Raw genomic sequence first — 19,160 nt, 5'->3', positions numbered from 1 at the left:
GGGGAAATGCTGGGTTTGCTTGCCTGTAAACTTCCACTATGCTAAGTGGGCATGTCCTGAGTCCTTCAGGACTGGAAAGGAGAGGCTCAAGACTGCATCCACTGTCCCTCCACTTGGATTTCCTGCAGACATCTAGTGTACCCTTACAGTTATTAACAGCTTGCTTACATAATGACCCAGCTCCACCTGTTCTCATCCATCCCTGCTTTGTGTTTGAAAGGTACCACACGTAACACTATCTAACAGTACTAACAATATGCACATGCACACACACAATCAAAGAAGATAAAGAGGTTGTGTTTTATTCCGTGAGACAGAATTTGCAATTTTCAATTCAATTCAAGATATCCTGATTTTAAGGGGTATCATGAAATTAGAGTACTCCTAAGAAGTTTTTAAGAATTTAAAAATAGTCATCTAACAACTATTGCTATAATCTTCTAGGCCACTCCAAATCTATTTTGGCCACTATTTACATGGTGCTCTTTTTCTAGGCCACTATTTACATGGTGCTCTTTTTCTTAAATATTGTCGAATACATTCCACAGAAGGGAGATTTTGAAACTGTAATAGATAGCTTATTTATTTGCATGTGTATACTATGCCTACTACTTCTTATCCAGACCACAAGACACTGAGATTGTGAAATATTTGCATGGACTGGCAGGAATGAATAAAAGATAATATAATTTATAGTTTAAAAACAAAAAGGATCACGTTTCACAGGTCTATTTAAAGATGTTCTAAAACCCAAAGAAATGCATATGCTCATTATGAAGGAAGAGCTACAGAAAACTACTCTCTACTAAAGCCCTACCTTAAATAAATAAACCCCAGAAATGTGAAACTAAGGAAAAAGAAAGAGCCACTATGTTAAGTGACTATATCTATCAGAGTAAGATACACAGAATTTCATCTTTGTCCAAAGAAAAGGCCATTTCCCAAAATTTATTCAAAGAAATTCTAAGAAAAAAATATTTAATTTCAAATGTAGTTTTCTCTTTTATGCTCTTATAGCAAGTCTGCTTTTTAAAATGAATTTACTTACATTGATGCATCTTAAGAGATGCAGCTATAGTTCTGATTAGCAAACTAGCCGCAAATAATGCAAATGAGATCCCTGTCTTATGCTGTAAACATCCTGTACTCTGAGGCTCAAGGATCCCAGGGATGTCAGACTGAGGAAGAAGTAACTGTGTGTGTCTTTTCTCTTCCCATTTTGGCTTATAGTTAGAGTCCATACTAACATCATTTCCCATTTTCTAGGAAAGAAATTAAAAGTCAGAAACAATTTAAATTACTTGAATCCTCTCTCATGAGAGGAATTTGTATACCTCAGAAATGAATGCCGCTTTTTGATGAGGAATGCTTATTTGCTGTTGACAGCTTTTTAGTGAAAAAGATAGAAATCAGATTGAATTTCGACAGTGAGAAATTGAGAGCTTGTTCTGCCAGCAGGAGGCTGAGGCCTCTAATTTTACCTCTGCGAAACAAAGATGAACCAAGAATATAATCTACCTACTTCTCAAAAACAAAACATAAAAATTCTCCATGTAGCTGGCTTCAAAGTAAGAAAAATTGCACACAGCACTAGCTCCTTTCTATCTCTCTTGATATTAATATAATAGCTAGACTGTATTCAAAAGCAGATAGAACAGATTCCAAATTCCATTATACTCTCTATTCTGAACTTTTCATTTGAACAATGAAGTCCACAGTAACCCTATCAAACTTCCTTAAACCAAAGGTCTGACAATTCCTGAATACCAAACATCTCTAACACACAAAATTAAATTCTATTCTACACACAAAATATTGATCATCAAAGATGTGTTTTTGCAACAGTGGTGATACACAGATAGTCTTCATTAGACTCTAGTAAGCCCCTAATTATATGTAATAAATCTAAACAGACAAAATTTATTTTGTAATAGAAATAAAATTTGGCTCTGATGAGTCTGTCAGATTCTCCAGATGTTTAGTTTTCCAACATTCAGATCTGAGACAGCAGTAATATTTGTAAATTTCCCATGCCAAATGCAGCCTAAGGGAGAAACACATCATGACATTTCCCCCAAGATAATGTGTTATACCTGTGGAAGGGTTTTTTGCTAATAGATTTTTAACATCAGTAATATCCATTTCTGATAATATGACCCTGTGTGCATTATCTCAGGAGGAAACAGAATGGATGATTTTATAGTCTTAAAGCAGGGTTTTATCAGGTATTATCCCATGGGTTCACCTCTTCTCCTAACAATAATAATAACACTGATTACCACTAATACCACAAAGCTGCCAGACAAAACTATATGCGATGGTTTGGAGAACAAAATTAATCAAACATAAAAGCAAATATAGCAAAAGAAAATTGTACAATGCATTTAAAATTCCAGTAATTATCAGATATCAGGAAAAAGAACTACATAAATAAAAAGTCTGTTATATTTGATTGTCAGTGTAAAGTGTTACAGATTGTATTTAGCAAGACTTAATTAAACATGTTAATATAGTTAGATCTAAAATTTTCCCAAAATGCTCATCTGTTCAGAAATGAGGCTCTTGGAAGGTGATCAGTCCATGGAGGTGCCATATGAATCAATGAATTAATCCATTGATGAGTCCTTAGCTGAATGACTGTACCATAAATGGATGGGATCAGAAGAGGAGAATCACTGGAGACCTGCTGTGTAAGGATCCATTCTTGTCTCCAGCTCCTCCATTGTCTCTCTGCTTCCTGGTTGCCATGGGTTGAACAGCTTTTCTCTGCCATGCCATTTCTAACTAGGAGCCAGACAACTGTGGGCTAAGCCCACTGAAATCAGACACCAACATAAACTTCTCCTCCTTTGAATTGTGACAGTCACATATTTTATTCCAGGGATGAAAAAAGGACTAACATACATGTATTTTCAAAACTTTAAAATAAAGCAATTCCCTGCATATTTAGGCATTAACAACACTATATAACAAGACAAGTTAGCTACAGAAAATAACTGAAGGAAGCTGGGTGTGGTGGTGCATGCCTAAAATCTCAGCCCTCGGGAGGCAGAAGAAGGAGGATCGGTGCAAGTTTGAGACCAGCCTGACCTACAAAGTGAGCTCAAGGCCAGCCTCAACTGCATAGAGAGATCCTGTCTCAAAAAACACACACAAAAAAAAAAAAAGCTGAAGTCTTATTGAGTTGAAGTTGAAAATAGTTAATTTTACATTACTAAATTTTCATTGAAAGTAACATCAAGATTTTTAAAAAACTAAGTGCTCATCCAATTCAATCAGTATTCTACAGTAGAGAAAGAAATTCAAGAAAAAGAAATACAACTAATATCCACTTGTGGAACTATTATAAATTATCCTTAAAATCTAGAAATTGTGAATAAAATATGGTGAACATCCTTTCAAACGGTGTTCATCAGACAAAAAAAATAAGATGGAAAACCTAGGACTGCTACATGAAGAACAAAAGAAAAATGAGATAAACAGAACTAAGTAGTCTAACACCCTAGAATTTTAAATTATACTACACAATAATAAGTTAAGTGTTTAGTTTTAGAGAAATTACAGAAAGATGAGTAAAATTAAGTCTAATAAGTGATGGAGTAATTTTAATGTAATTAATAAAAAGTGCAAGGAAGTGAGGAGGAAACAATATCACAGGTAGAATAAACAAAGAACAAATAGTAAATCAGTTACAAGGGTAAGAAGAATGGACTCGATACACACACACACACACACATACACGTATACACTCACACACACCCTAATGTTGTTGTAGAGTACTCAGGATGGCTCAAGGCCTGTATGGTACATAAAGAAAATAAGGAAAGACAGATTTGTGTTATAGTCACGGGTTGCAAGGAGAACAATTACATACAGAACACATAATTTATAGTATTATTTATAATGGTCACCCAGGAATCAAATACAAACAAAATGCAAAAAACTGTCCACAATACTAAAGACCCAGAAAATCCAGCTGAAGGCCTTGATCCCATGGCAATAACCTATATGAGTTCAGCTGAAAACCAAGGGCCCATGACAACGACCCATGCAAGTCTGTCCCACAGATCTGTTCTGGGAAGGCCCAAAGGTCAGCAGTGGGAGCTAGAAAATCCATACCAGTAAGGTGAAGGATCTGTATCAGCAGGCTGAGGTTCTGTACTGAAGCCAAGAAGAGACATTCAAAATAAGGACAGGGCTTCCTGAAAAGTGCCACAGCCAGCCTCAGTGACAGTGAGGTCCTAAGCTACTCCAACAATGAGAACAGCTGAGTTCATATTAGGAAGCCAACATGACAAACTTCTCCCGGAGATTAAACAGCACACATCTTCCTTTTCAAACCAGGAAGCAATGCTCAAAGTAAGGACCAGAGCTCCCCAGAGTGAACCGCAGCCATTCTCAGCAACAAAGTCCCAAGCCTTCTGATGATGATGATAACAGTCAAGTTTCTATCAGGGGAGCCAGCATGACACACTCCTCCAGGAGAACCAACAGCTCCAAACAACAACATTTAGGAGAAACTGCAATGCTACTCTTCCTCTCCAGGTCTCCTTTTAATGCTGGCAACAGTCTCAGGTGGGCCATCCACGTTCAGCACCATGGTGATTCAGTTCAGCTGGTGTTTGAGTTGATCACCAGTTACCAGTCCACTATAACTTGCTTCTGTCCTTTGGAGGAGCTCCAGTCTTCACCTTTAGCTTGGATATTATCTCCTGGCTTCTAGCATAAACTCTTTAGCTTCCCATCTTGGATCCTTCAGCCCTCCAATATAGACTCCTCAGCCTACCAATGTAGACTTCAGCTTTTGGTGGTAAACTCTTCAGCCTTCACTCACAAACCCATTGGGCTCCTGATACCGATTTGCACATCACACTGAAGTAAACTCCAGACTTGGACTGAAACTTTTGGTCTCCAGTATGCAGACACCCTCTGTATGCTTCCTCATTGACCTCTGTGGCTGACCATCATAAGTCAGTCTTGTAATTCCTTATAAATTTGTATATCTGTTTCTCTATAAAACACTAACACAATTAAATAAATGCAAGTCATTATACACCAATTATGCCTCAATAAATCTGAATTTTAGATGACTATGATTTTAGACTAATTTTAAAATTAAGATAAAATGATTTTTGATCAGTATAATTTGAATTATAGGAGATACATACAGGAAGAAATAAGGAATATGAATAAATAGGCCTATATAGCTTTTAAAATTTAAATATATTATTAAATTACTCCTAAAAATTAAATTCTAACCCAGATGTGTGGTGAATTTTTTTAAATAGTACAGAAGAGAGGTGTGAAGAGGGGGCAAGGAAAAGAAGGATAGAGGAGAAAGAATAAAAAGAAAAGAAAAAGGGCCTTTACCAGACACTGAATCTTCCAGGTTCTTTGATCTTTGATTTATTACCCTCCAGAACTTTGTAAATAGACACTGTCCCAAGGTATCCTGTGGTCACGCATAGTTAAGTTGGATGAACAGTTGTTTACACCAGTGTGGCTTTCTTGTAAAGCAGTGATCATCTTATTCTGAATGCCTAACATCTGTTTCTGGATGACTTCCTTTTCCCTCATCCCTTTAACTGCCAAAGAAAGGAGAGAGGAGAAAAGAATGAAGAGAAAATAAAGTAAGCCACAGAAGTAAATGCATGATGAACGCACTGCCTCTAATCTTTGCCTCAGAGTATTTTTTGGCACCAACCAATTACAACTACATGGATAGATGAATAAACAAGTATTTATCATTATAACAGATGTTATAATTATATTAAATATTATTTTAAAAATCATATTCAACTCTCCCAAGTGCAAACCCAGCAACCACAGTTGTGGAACTTTTTATAAATATATGTTTATATTTGTTATTTATTTTCATTAAAGCTAACAACTTTCAGTTATTTCTTTACTGTTTTATAAATAAATTTTATCATTCACAGGTAATAATTTTTCCTGGCTTTATATACTTATAAATCCCATTGAATTTTCTTGTCCTATTACTTATTCTAAGACTTTCAAATGAATATAATTACCTTGTAATAAAGCATGTCATTCTTTGAGTATCATAAAAAGTTATACAGATTGATCATTACAGTTACCAATTTCTTTAACAATTGCCCTATATCTTCAAATGACCACTATGTATAAATAAAAATGGCTATATTAGTTACTTTCTTGTCATTAGGACAGACTGCCCAACATCCACAAGTTAAAGGAAGAAGAAGTTTATTTTAATTCACAATTTGTAGAGATTTCAGTCCACAGTTGGCTGGCTCCAAGGCAAGATGGCATGGCAGAGGGGCACAGCAGAGGAAAAGCAGACCATGACATGGCAAGGAGTAGAGAGAAAGCAAAGAACCTTTCTTATTTTCCTTTTAATTGCATCTAAACTACATACATATTGACTGATATCACCTACACCCAGGGCGGGCCTTCCCTCTTCATCCAGAAGTATGCTAAACCAATCAGTAAACTAATCCAGTATCACACACCCATGATTCAGCCACCTCCTCAAAGCCCCACCTAGCGGGCATGAACCCAACTAGAAGGCTTATATCTAGAAATAAACCACAGCAATGGCCATTAAGAGAGGTTGAAAAGAGAGAAAATGGCCTCCTAGGGAGACAGCAAGAATATCTCCAATACAATGGAAAAAAGGAGGTACTCGGAGGCAAAAGTAAAAGATGAAGTCTAATATTAAAGGATGAATGAAAAAAGAAATCTAATTGGACCAAAACCCAGTGTCTAGGGGATGTGTGGGAGAACACTGGATCACTCCTTGACCACAAAATGCTACCCCCCCAACCCAGACCCAACATACATGCCATCTTGGGAAAGGGCTGGACTGAAGGAGGACCCCAGTCTTCAATGACAGCCTGGCTGATGGAATGTTGCTCCAAACACCAGAAAGACATGAAATGGTTTGAAGTTCTTCCTACCACCACCTACTGGCCAAGTGAGCAGTCTTGGGGCTGACAGTCATGGGACTGGCTCTGGTTTCTGCAGGCAGGTATGAGACAAACAGATGACTGCAGACAGAGACCAAAAAAAAAAAAAAACAGCACTTGGGCCTGAGGCGCCCTGGGCCAAAAGCAGGCAAAGGAAGCCTATGAAGGGAAGATGTGGAGATGACGTGATGTGTGCTAGGCCTCAAAGGAAATGAGAGAGTGTGAGGTCAGTACAGAACCGGAGAACTGGGAGACAGGTAAATTACACATTTGCTTTCCCTTGGATCCTGAGATCACCATGGAGACCTGCAGCTGGTCAGCAAGAGCATAGCATACAACCAGGACAGGAGTCTGGAAGGATCAGCAGTCCTCGCTGCTTTAGTCAGGCAATTGACTGGCCCACAAGCGAAAACTGGTGGCTCACAATCCAAGTGTGGATACAGTGTAGACGGAGCTGTGTGGATGATGTGTGTTAATACTAGAACAATTGTGCGAGGATTTTGTTTTTATTTTTATTTGTGTTGTTACTGATGATGTTTCCTTGCTTGTTTGCTTGATCTGGGTTATCATGGTTGTTTTGGTTTCTTCTGTTTACATTTTTTCTTCTGGTTCTTGTTTCCTCATTAGCATTGTTTGTTTATTTTGCTTATATTCTTTAAGATCTTCCCCTTTGACTTGCTCCCTCTTTTAGTCCTTCTTCACAGATATTTTTTACTTTCTTTTCCCCTATTCTTTTTTGTCCTTCTCATTTTCTCAACTCTTTGTCCACCCCCTCCTCTTCCCAGCCTATCTAATGGCATAAGTACAACAGGCACCTGTGTATGTACATTCAAGAGTAAGAATTATATTGTACCTTAAACAGTACTATTCAAGGCATATCATAGTAGCCCTTAGCAAAATTTGGCCTAGACTATCCAAACAAAACCATCTACAAATACGTAAACAGATTCCAACAACATCATGGCCTCCTTCAATCTCTGAATACACTTCCATCTATCTGTGTAAATCCTTCCACCTACTGAAATAGCCTCTCAAACTCCCTCAGCATTAGTCTTATCCCAAATAAAAGATAATTCCAAGAGTCTGACCCCCAGTCTATTGATGTTTGCATTACCTCTCTTTCTTCTGATTGAAATATCCCCTTCCTTTTCCCTTTCTCCTTCCTCCACAGCCCAGATTAACTTCAAAAAGCACTTTTCAAGGTATGCTGATAAAAGAGTAAAATTATCAAAACAAGTTTTAATGTTTATGATTGATGTAGGGTTAGATATGTTCAAGGTGTCATAACCCACAGAAATTCTGTCTTTATAACACAATGACAGGGTCCAACCTAATTAAATTGAATAAGATGAAGTGGTAAATAATGCCTCTTGACAAGAACATATCACTGGAAAACGGAACCTAACTAAAGAGATATTCATATGAAAAACAAATTATCTTCATTCTATTTGATCTCAATCTTTAGCATACACAGAGATAGACAGGGAGAAAAAGAAGAAGGGAGAGAGGGAGGGAGGGAAAAAGAGAGAGTAACATGAAAAAACAAGGCAACAAAATATCTCCAAAGACTCTCAACTCTCCCAAAGCATATCCAAAGGCTCAAAGCAGATCCAAGGGGCACTCACAAAGAGGGAATCAATTAGCTGGCAGATGTATGAAATGATTAGAGAGAAAACAAGGAACCTTGGCAAGGTCAAAGATGATACAACCTAAAGTTAGTGAAACTAACAAACACACCAATGTATGCATAGAATAAACAAAAAATCAGAAACTGTTCAAAATGTAAATAATAAATTTTCCAAACAAATAGAAAAACAGAAATCCAAGACCCAAGCCTTTCCCTGTCAGTTAGTACCATTCACAGACTGTCGGGGTAGGGAACAAGGACTTACTAAGAAGCAAGCCTCCTCCACCTTCAGAACCAGCACTATGTGTGGGCCACTGCCGCCATGAGAACAGCCACACCCCAGCCTTTCCCCCATAATTCAGTGCCATTCGCAGTCTGTGGTGGGAGAACAAGGACTCACTGAGAAGTAAGGACCCCTGAGAACCAGCACCATGGGCAAGCTGCGGCCAGTAGCGGTGACAGCCAAACCATAGCCCCTTCTGGGGCAGGGCTGGCAAACAAGAAGAATCAATCCACCCCCACCCCTGCTGATCTGGAGACACACAGGCCATGGTGGCAGCTATTGAGGTGAAATGTAATTTGATGCTTATGGTGTTTTGGTGTTTCACTGACCTTGCAGGTCTAGGGCCAGTGGTCTGGTCATCCATTCAGGGAATGGCAGTGCAGAGTATGGCATCTGGGGGGGATCTCCTTCTTAGAGTGGTGGGCCTTGTTGATTCCCTGTTGTCTTGTTTTGGAGTCCTGTATCATTTTCATTGTTTTGTTGGGTTGGGTTTTCTTCTTTTTGTTTTGTTTGATTTTGTCATATCTGATGGCATGAGCAGCTATTTCAAAAAGAGCAAAATATATTTGGGCAGCCGTTTTGGACTCTATATGGTCTTATTTTGAAGCCCTTTATTGTATTCATTGTTTGATTTTATTGGTTCTGTTCTATTCTGTCCTGTTTGATTTTTACTATGTCTGAAGGTATCTGCAGCTATTTTGAAGACAAGAGGTACTATTAACTATTGCTGATTTCCTATTGTGTTGAAGTCCTGTATCATTCACAATGGCTTGTTTTGAATGATTTTATTGTTTTATTTTCCTTGGTTTTACCCTCTTTAAAATAAAATGAAAAGAAAAGCAAAACAGAAAAAAAAAAACCCCAGATGTCTGTGTTACTTTTCTCTCACTGCTAAGGCAAAATATCCGATGTCCAAAATTAGGTTAAGAATGGTTTATTTAGCTTACAGTTTTTGGAGGTTTTAGTCTGTACTCAGTTGGTTCCTGGGCAGGATAAGATGGCTAAGGGGCAACCTTCATGGCAGATGCAAATAACAAGAGCAAAAGGACAAAAAGGGAAAATGCACATCTCCTTCCCTCCTCATATTGTATACAAGTTGCCCACCACTGGGCAGGTACAGCACTCACACCACCAATTCCAGCACTAGAAAACAAACCAATCACAAATGCTAGACACAGCCACCCTAGAAAGGCCCACCTCCCATAACCACATGAGGCTTTAGGGAACACTTAAACAAACCACAAAACTAGACATTACGAATTCTATTGAGGTGCTTGGTGGACTCTGGAGTTCTAACCAAGCAGGCACCATTGGTTCCAGAGGCTGGGCAGCCTGGGATGAGTGTCCCCCACACCATTCCCCGAGCTCAACTAGCTTGAGACCCTAGCTTGGCCCCGGACAGGGAACTTCACAGTTTCTGGGTGCACTGGACCAGCTCGACGGGTCTTCAGCCAGCCTGCCCCATCCCCAGTGACCCTCTCTCAATCTGGGGAACTAAATGGCCAGAGTCCCAGGAGCTGAGGGCATAGAAGAGGATTCCCAACAGACCCAGGGGAAGCCTTAGAATAACACTTGAAACATCGAAATATAGAAAAATGACAAAACAAAAGACCAAATTATAATCTCAAACCTCCAGCCCATCTCAAGAAACCTTAGGAACCATGTACATAGAAGAAAATATATGCCATACACCTGAAATATCAGACATAATAGCAACTGAAGTAAAGAAGCAACTCTGGGAAGCTTTAAAGGAATTCAAATCAGAAATAATTTCCCAGGTAAAAGAAGAAATGAAGGAGATGCTGAACATATCAAAAGAAGACACAGTTAAAAAATAGGAGAAACTAAACAAAAAGATAGAATCCCTGGACGAACAATATAAGAAACCAACAGAATACATAAAGTAGATGCAAAGACATATACAGGAAATCAAAAATTCCATTGAAAGTTGTAAAAACTGCTTCAATGAAAGTAAAGATAGAATTTCAGACCTTGAAGACAAGATTGCAGCCAGTGATCAGGAAAGGAAAGATCTTTTAAAAATAACAAGGAATCAGAAAATAACAATTCAACAACTGTCAGATGATACAAAGAAAAACAACATAAGATTGATAGGGATAAATGAAAAAGAAGGAGACAACATAAAGGATGTCAAGCGCATATTTAGAGAAGTAATTGCTGAAAATTTCCCAAACATGAGATTGGAAACTGACATTAGGATAAGTGAAGCATATAAAACTCCAAATAGTCATAACCAAAATAAAACTACACTCAGACCTATAATAATCACCATCTCAGAAATCCAACACAAGAATAGAATACTAAAAGCTGTCAGAGAGAAAAGACAGATCACTTATAAAGGAAAACCTATTAAAATCACAGCAGACTTCTCAGCACAAACAATAAAGTTAAGAAGAGCATGGAGTGAAGTATTTCAGATCCTAAAGGAAAATGATTTCTAGCCTAGACTGATGTACCCTGCAAAACTGTCCTTCAAAATCAATGGAGAAATAAGATACTTCCATGACAAAGAACAGCTGAAGAATTTCATGATCACCAAGCCAACCCTGCAAAGAATACTGAAAGACAGTTTAGATACACTTAGGAAAAAACCACTAAGCAAAGCAGACAGTTAAACAGAACAGAAGGATAAAGATGCAACAGCAGAAAGATAACATGTCAACAATAAACCAACATATAACAGTTATAACCATTAATGTAAATGGTCTCAATGTACCAATTAAAAGAAACAGACTGGAAGAATGGATCAAGAAACAACATCCAACCATATGCTGTCTGCAAGAAACCCATCTAACCCAAAAGAATATTCACAGACTGAAAGTCAAATGATGGAAAGCAATATTTCATGCAACAGGAACCCCAAAAAAAGCAGGGGTAGCTATTCTGCTTGCAGAAAATGTGAACTTCAAACTAATAATGATCAGAAGAGATAAAGAAGGTTACTACATACTGGTTAGAGGAAAACTTCAAGAGGAAGAGATAACTATCTTACATATATATGCACCAAACTCCAGAGCACCCAGTTATATAAAACAAGTATTAACAGAAATGAAAAACCAAATTATCAGTAACACAATTATAACGGGAGACCTTAACACACCATTGACACCAAGGCACAGATAAACCAGACAGAAAATCAGCAAAGAAATAACAGAACTGAATCACACCTGTGAACAAATGGACTTGATAGACATATACACAGTGTTCCATCCAACAACATCAGAATACACATTCTTCTCAGTGGTAAATGGGACATTCTCTAAAATAGATCACATATTAACCCACAGAACATATTTAAATAAGTGAAAAAGAGTTGAATTAATCTCTTGAATGTTATCAGATCATAGCACTATGAAGTTAGAAATTTATAATAAAAGATACTGCAAAAATCCCACAAACAGATGAAAACTGAATAACACACTCTTGAGTAATCAGTATGTTTCAGGGGAAATTAAAGAAGAAATTAAACAATATCTACAAGTAAACAAAAATACAAATACAACTTACCAGAATCTGTGGGATGCAATGAAAGCTGTCCTCAGAAGAAAATTTATTGCACTGAGTTTCCACATCAGGAAAACAGAATGAATACAAATAAATAACCTGATGTTACACCTCAAACATCAAGAAAAGGAGGAGTAAGTCAAGCTCAAAGCCAAAAGAGGAGAGGAAATTATACAAATCAGAGCAGGAATCAATGCAGTACAGACTAAGAAAACAATCCAAAGAATCAATGAATCAAAAAGTTGGTTCTTTGAAAGAATAAATAAAATTGATAAGCCCCTAGCCAACCTTATTAAAAAAATAGGAAAGAAACAGCTCAAATTCATGCAATAAGGAATGAAAAAGGCAAAATCACTACAGACTCTATAGAAATACAGAAAATCATCAACACCTATTTCAAAAACCTCTGCTCTCAAAGGTTTGATAACACAGGAGAAATAGACAGATTCCTAGAAACATATGAAGTACCAAAGCTAGGTCAAGAAGATGTAAAACTGATGAATAACCCAATTTCTATTAATGAAATTGAAAATGGTATTAAGTACTTACCTACAAACAAGAACCCAGGCCCAGACGGATACACTGCAGAATTCTACAAGAAGTACAAAAAAGACTTAATGCCTACATTCCTCAAACTCTTCAATGAAATTGAAAGGGAAGAAATACTTCCTAAGTCATTCCTGGAAGCAAATATTACTCTAGTACCAAAACCTGAGAAAGACCCAACTAAAAAAGAGAAGTACAGACCAATCTCCCTAATGAACACAGATGCAAAAACCCTCAATAAAATATTGGCAAATAGGATGCAGCGAATCATCAAAAAGATTATACACCATGACCAAGTGGGATTCATCCGAGGCATGCAGGGATGGTTCAACATAGGTAAATCAATAAATGTAATCCACCATATCAATAAAGCCAAAAGTAAGAATCACATAATCATTTCTATAAATGCAGAAAAAGCTTTTGATAAGGTCCAACATTCATTTATGACAAGAATCTTACAGAAAATTGGAATAGATGGACTTTACCTCAATATAATAAAGGCCATCTACAACAAACCAACAGCCAGTATCATACTAAATGGCCAAAAATTGAAGGCCTTTACTTTAAAATGAGGCACAAGACAGGGATGTCCCTTACCACTGCTGCTATGTAATATGGTACTGGAAATACTAGCCAGAGCAATTAGACAAGAAAGAGAACTAAAAGGGCTAAAGATAGGAAAAGAAGAAGTTAAATTATTATTTGCAGATGACATGATACTCTACATAGAAGACCCCCAAAACTCCATTGAAAGACTCTTAGATATAATAAATAAATTCAGCAATGTAGCTGGATACAAAATCAATACTCAAAAATCAATAGCATTCCTATATACTAACAAGAAAAAAACTGACAGAGAAATAAGAGAAACCACATCCTTCATATTAGCAACCAAAAAAAATGAAATATTTAGGAATTACTCTCATGAAAGAAATGAAAGACACACACAGGGAAAACTATAATACACTGAAAAATGAAATTGAAGACGATCTCAGAAAATGGAAAGACATCCCTTGCTCATGGATAGGAAGAATAAATATTGTGAAAATGGCCATTCTCCCAAAACTGTTATACAGATTAAATGCAATCCCAATTAAAAAAAAACCATCAACATACCTCATAGATCTCAAGAAATCACTCCTAAAATTCATCTGGAATGAGAAGAGACCTAGAATAGCAAAGACAGTTCTAAACAGCAAAAGCAAGGCAGGAGGCATCACAATCCCTGACTTGAAGTTATACTACAAAGCAACAGTAGTAAAATCAACATGGTACTGGAATCAAAACAGAACTGAAGATCAGTGGAATATATTAGAAGATACAACCACAACTACAAACACACTCAACCACCTTATCTTTGATAAAAGGGCCAAACAGGTTCACTGGAAGAACGACAGTCTCTTTAATAAATAGTGTTGGAAAAACTGGCTCTCCATACACCAAAAACCAAAACTAGACCCATGCCTATCACCATGTACTAAAATAAAATCTAAATGGATCAAAGATCTAAATATTAAAACAGAAACACTAAATCTATTGAAAGACAAATTGGGTAAAAATTTTGAAGACATAGGAGTAGGTAGAGAATTCCTGAACAGAAAATAAACCACACGGGAAATACTTCCCAGAATCAATAACTGGGATCACCTCTTATTAAAAAGTTTCTGCATGTCAAAAGATATCTCCACCATAGTGAAAAGAAAACCCACAAACTGGGAAAAAATCTTAGTGAACTGTCCCTCAGACAAAGGACTTCTGTCTAAAACATATAAAGAATTAAAAACAATCAGATCCCTAAAATTCAAAGATCCAATCCAAAAATGGGCATCTGAGATGAATACACAATTCTCAGACAAAGAAATACAAATGGCAAATAAATACATGAAAAAATGTTCATCATCATTAGTCATTAGAGAAATGCAAATTAAAACCACACTGAGATTTCATCTCACTCCTGAAAGAATGGCCAGGATCAAGAAAACCAACAACAACAAATGCTAGAGAGGCTGTGGGGAAAAAGGAACTCTTCTGCACTGTTAGTGGGAGTGTAGACTGGTGCAACCATTGTGGAGGTCAGTCTGGAGATTTCTCAAAAAGCTGGGACTGGAAGTTTTATTTGTTCCAGCTATTCCACTTCTAGGCATATTCCCAGAAGAACTGAAAGCATCATACCACAGTAATATATGTGCACCCATGTTTATAGCAGCACAATTTGTAATAGCCAGATCTTGGAAACAATCTAAGTGTCCATCAACTGAGGAATGGATAAAAAAAGTTGTGGTATTTTTATACAATGGAGTACTACTTGGCTATAAAGAAGGATCACATTGAGATATTTATAAATAAATGGGCGCAGCTTGAGACCATACTCATAAGTGAAATAAATCAAACTCACATGTGTGAACACTGAATAGTTTCCCAGGTGTAAGAAGTGATATGAATACATAAAAGTATGTGGTAATCATGATTTCCCATTATATTGCTTTGAAGCCTAAAATGTTTTCACTCATTAATTGGAATGGTTTTATTCTGGGTTATTTCATTTTATTGTTTATTATGGTATTAACAGTTATTTTGAAGAAAACAAGACATCAAAATAGCTAGTGCTGATTTAATATCAGCTTGCTTTGAAGTCCCATCAAACTGTTGTTCTCTGGTCTCCGTTGGTTTTATCATGTTGTATCCTATTGGATTTTAGTATATGTGATAATATCAACAAAAATTTTTGTAGGCAAAGAGGTAATGTAGACACTATTGTTCATTTTCTGTTAGCTAGTTCTAAATACCTTGTAATACTTTCATTCTCTTGAATGGTTTCACACTGTGTTGATATGTTTGATGCTATAGTATATGAAGTTATATTCAAATATTTCAAGGAAAGAGACACTATGGTAACTACTATTATGTCAGGTTATCTTGTGGTAAAACACTATGTTGCTTAAATTGTTCTGTTCTGACCTGTGTTGTTATATTATGGTCTCTTTTATCTCAATCTCCCTTTTTTAAATTTATTATTTATTATTTTTTAATTAAGGGAAAAAATTTAAAAATAGCAGAATATATTATAGTAATTTTTTTGATTTCCTATTAACTTGATTTGAACCCATGTATTGCTCTCATCATCTTGTTTTGACTGATTTTACTCTATTCTGTTTTGTTTAATAGTATCAAGTTTAAGGATATAGGCAATTACTTTAAAGGCAATAAGATTCACTATGATGCCCATTCTAGTTTGACTATTATCTTCTTTTGAAGTCCTGAAATGTCTCCAATGTTTTGGTTCTATTGGTTTTGTTCTGTACCGTTTTGTTCAATTTTATTTTACCTGATGATATAGGCAATTCTTTTTAAGACAGCAAGAGGCATTATGGTAACCACTGTTGAGCACCTTGTATTCTGTTTTTACATCATGTACTATGTCCATCCTTTTGATTTGATTGACTCTGTTTTGTTATGTCACATTTGGTTTTATTCTCTGCAAAAAAAAAAAAATAGTAAGAACAGTGGGAATAATAAAACCCAAAATGTGTAATTGTCATTGTACAAAAGAAAGTGCTCTAAAGGATATAACTGCATGTATATTTAAGTGTATAAGATAGATAACCATATTACTGAGTTTTGTTGGATCATTGAACAGAACTGTTTGCAGTCTCACTGTTTGAATGTCAATTTTGTATGCTTTAATTTTATAACTTGAACAACTATTTCTAAGATGACAATATGTAATCTATTAACTAGTGATTTCTTACTGTTTATTTTTTTGAAATTCCATATTACTTGTACCCTTTTACTGTTTTGTTTTTTCCTCTTTAAATAAAATTTTTTTAAAAAATTTTTAAAAACCCTTTATCTTTGAAAATGTAGGGTCTTCTGCCCAGATAAACTTCAGACTAAAACTGCAGTCCTTGCGGTCATCAAGGTGTTCAGCCTGTCTAGGGTTATTGAAATTGAGCCCATCAAGATTCCGTGATCAGCATCCTTTCCTTTATGGTATTTTGGTTATCTGAAAATATGCAGAGGTCTTCTGAGCCTGATGTTTAATGATCAGTGTGTCTCAAATTTGTTTGTTTCCTTGTTTTGTCGTTTTCTTTGTTGTCTGGATCCAAACTTAAAATAAAAAACAAAACAAAACAAAAAAGAATTCTACTGAAATCATGAACAGCATAAATTATCCAAGGTGAGGAAATGGACTTAGAAATCAAGGTAAAAATGGAATCATATGATAATACACTCCAAGAAAACTTAAAAACAAGGTAATTCATCTAACAGCTACTAGATGGCACTAAGAAAACTAAGCTAAGGCCAATTGGAGTTAGAGAGAAATTCAAGGGACACACACATGGAATAAAAATGTCTGTTTACAGAAATCATAGCACAAAACCTTCCATGTATGGGAAAAGAGCTCAACTAACAGGTAATCATGGCTTAGAGAACACCAAACAACTGTAATGAAAAAAAGACACTGCCCAGGACACATCATAGTCAAAATCCCAGAGGTCCAACACAAAGATGCAATCTTAAAAGCTGTCAGAGGAAAGCCAAAAAGAAAATTACTTATAAAGATAAACCCATTAGGATTACAGCAGACTTTTCAACATAATCCTTAAAGGCCAGGAGAACTTGGAGCAAAGTGCTATGAGTCCTAAAAGAAAACAATTTCAAACTGTATTTCAAAATTGATCAATGGGGCTGGGTATTTAGTTCAGAGGAACAGGCCAAGGGCAAGGTCATGTGTTTGAACCCTGGTACAAAAAAAATTGATCAACAAATAAGGTCTTTCTATGACAAAGAGCATCTTAAGAAATTTATGACCATCAAACCAGCATTCCAAGAAACACAAAAAAATATTTTAAACATAGACAGTGAAATCAACAAAGTCAAAAGGTCTAATAGAATAAGTATAAAAAGAAGCTAAGTAATCAAACAAAAAAGGCAAATTAATGAAGTCAACAATAAAAAGAACACCATGACAGGAATCAATTAATACTTATTACCTTTCAAATAATAACTCTCAATTTAAATGGCCTCAAGTTCCCAATTAAAAGAGAGAAGACCGAGTCAAAATAAAAATCTGTCACACTGAAGAAACTCATATACTCTAAAAGAGAAATTGATACACTAAAAATCAAAAGATAAAAAAAAATCAATGTACAGGATCCCAAAAGCAAACAGGGCTAGCAAGTTTATCTTTAGAAAAGTAAACTTTAAGCTAAAACTGATCATCAGTTTAAAAAGGTCACTACACATTAATTAAAGATAACAATTATAAGTATTATACCAACTATTGCTAAACACAACTTCATAAAACAAATACTACTAGATATAAAAGATAAATAACCTAAATTGTAGAAGGTGAACTTCACACCTCAATTCCACAAATAGATCAACTACACAAAAATTTAACAAAGAAATATCAGAACAGAACCACATCTTTGAACAAATAAACTTAAGAAATATCTACAGAATGTTCCACCCTACTAAAACAAAATACATATTTTTCTCAGCAGCACACAGAACTTTTTCCAAAATGAACCACATAGTAGTTCATAAAGCCTGATTTAAATAAATCCAAAGAATCAAAATCATCATGTGTATACTATCTCATTGTAGCACACTGAAACTACAAATCAATTGCAAAAGAAACCAGAGAAATTTTATAAATATCCTGACATGGTTGAGCAAATTTCTGTATACTCAGTGGGTCACAGAAGAAATCAAAGAAGAAAGTTAATAATTCCTGAAATCAAACAATAATTCCAGTACAACATAACAGAAAGTAAGGGACACCGTGGAAACAGTCCTAAGAAGGAAGTTTACTGCTATGAATACCCACATCAGAAAAACAGAGTAACTCCAAATAAAAAACTTAATGATGCACTTCGAGATACTAGAAAAACAAGAACAGTATAAATACAAACCTAGTACAAGGAAGAAAATCATGAAGATCAAAATGAAAATTAACAAAATTGAAACTAAAAAATAATGCAAAGAATCAATGAATTGAAGGATTGTTTCTTTGCAATAATAAAATAACTGAAACCTTAGCCAAATTTATCAAAAGATGGAAAGAAAAGGCCCAAGTCAAAGCAGACGTGAATTAACAGAAAAGAATAAAAGTCTCAAAAAACAAACTCACATTCAGCTATCCAGCCTTTGACAAAAGTTCCATAAATATAGTAAAGATAGCCTCTTTAGCAAATGCTGGGGGAACTACCTAGCCATATTAAAGCAA

The sequence above is a fragment of the Cavia porcellus genome, unplaced genomic scaffold, assembly GCF_034190915.1.
Source record: "Cavia porcellus strain 051 isolate PalLab524CR breed Dunkin Hartley unplaced genomic scaffold, mCavPor4.1 scaffold_4, whole genome shotgun sequence".
NCBI lineage: Eukaryota > Metazoa > Chordata > Mammalia > Rodentia > Caviidae > Cavia > Cavia porcellus.
The sequence above is the reverse complement of the archived record's forward strand: the minus strand, read 5'-3'. Positions refer to the sequence as shown.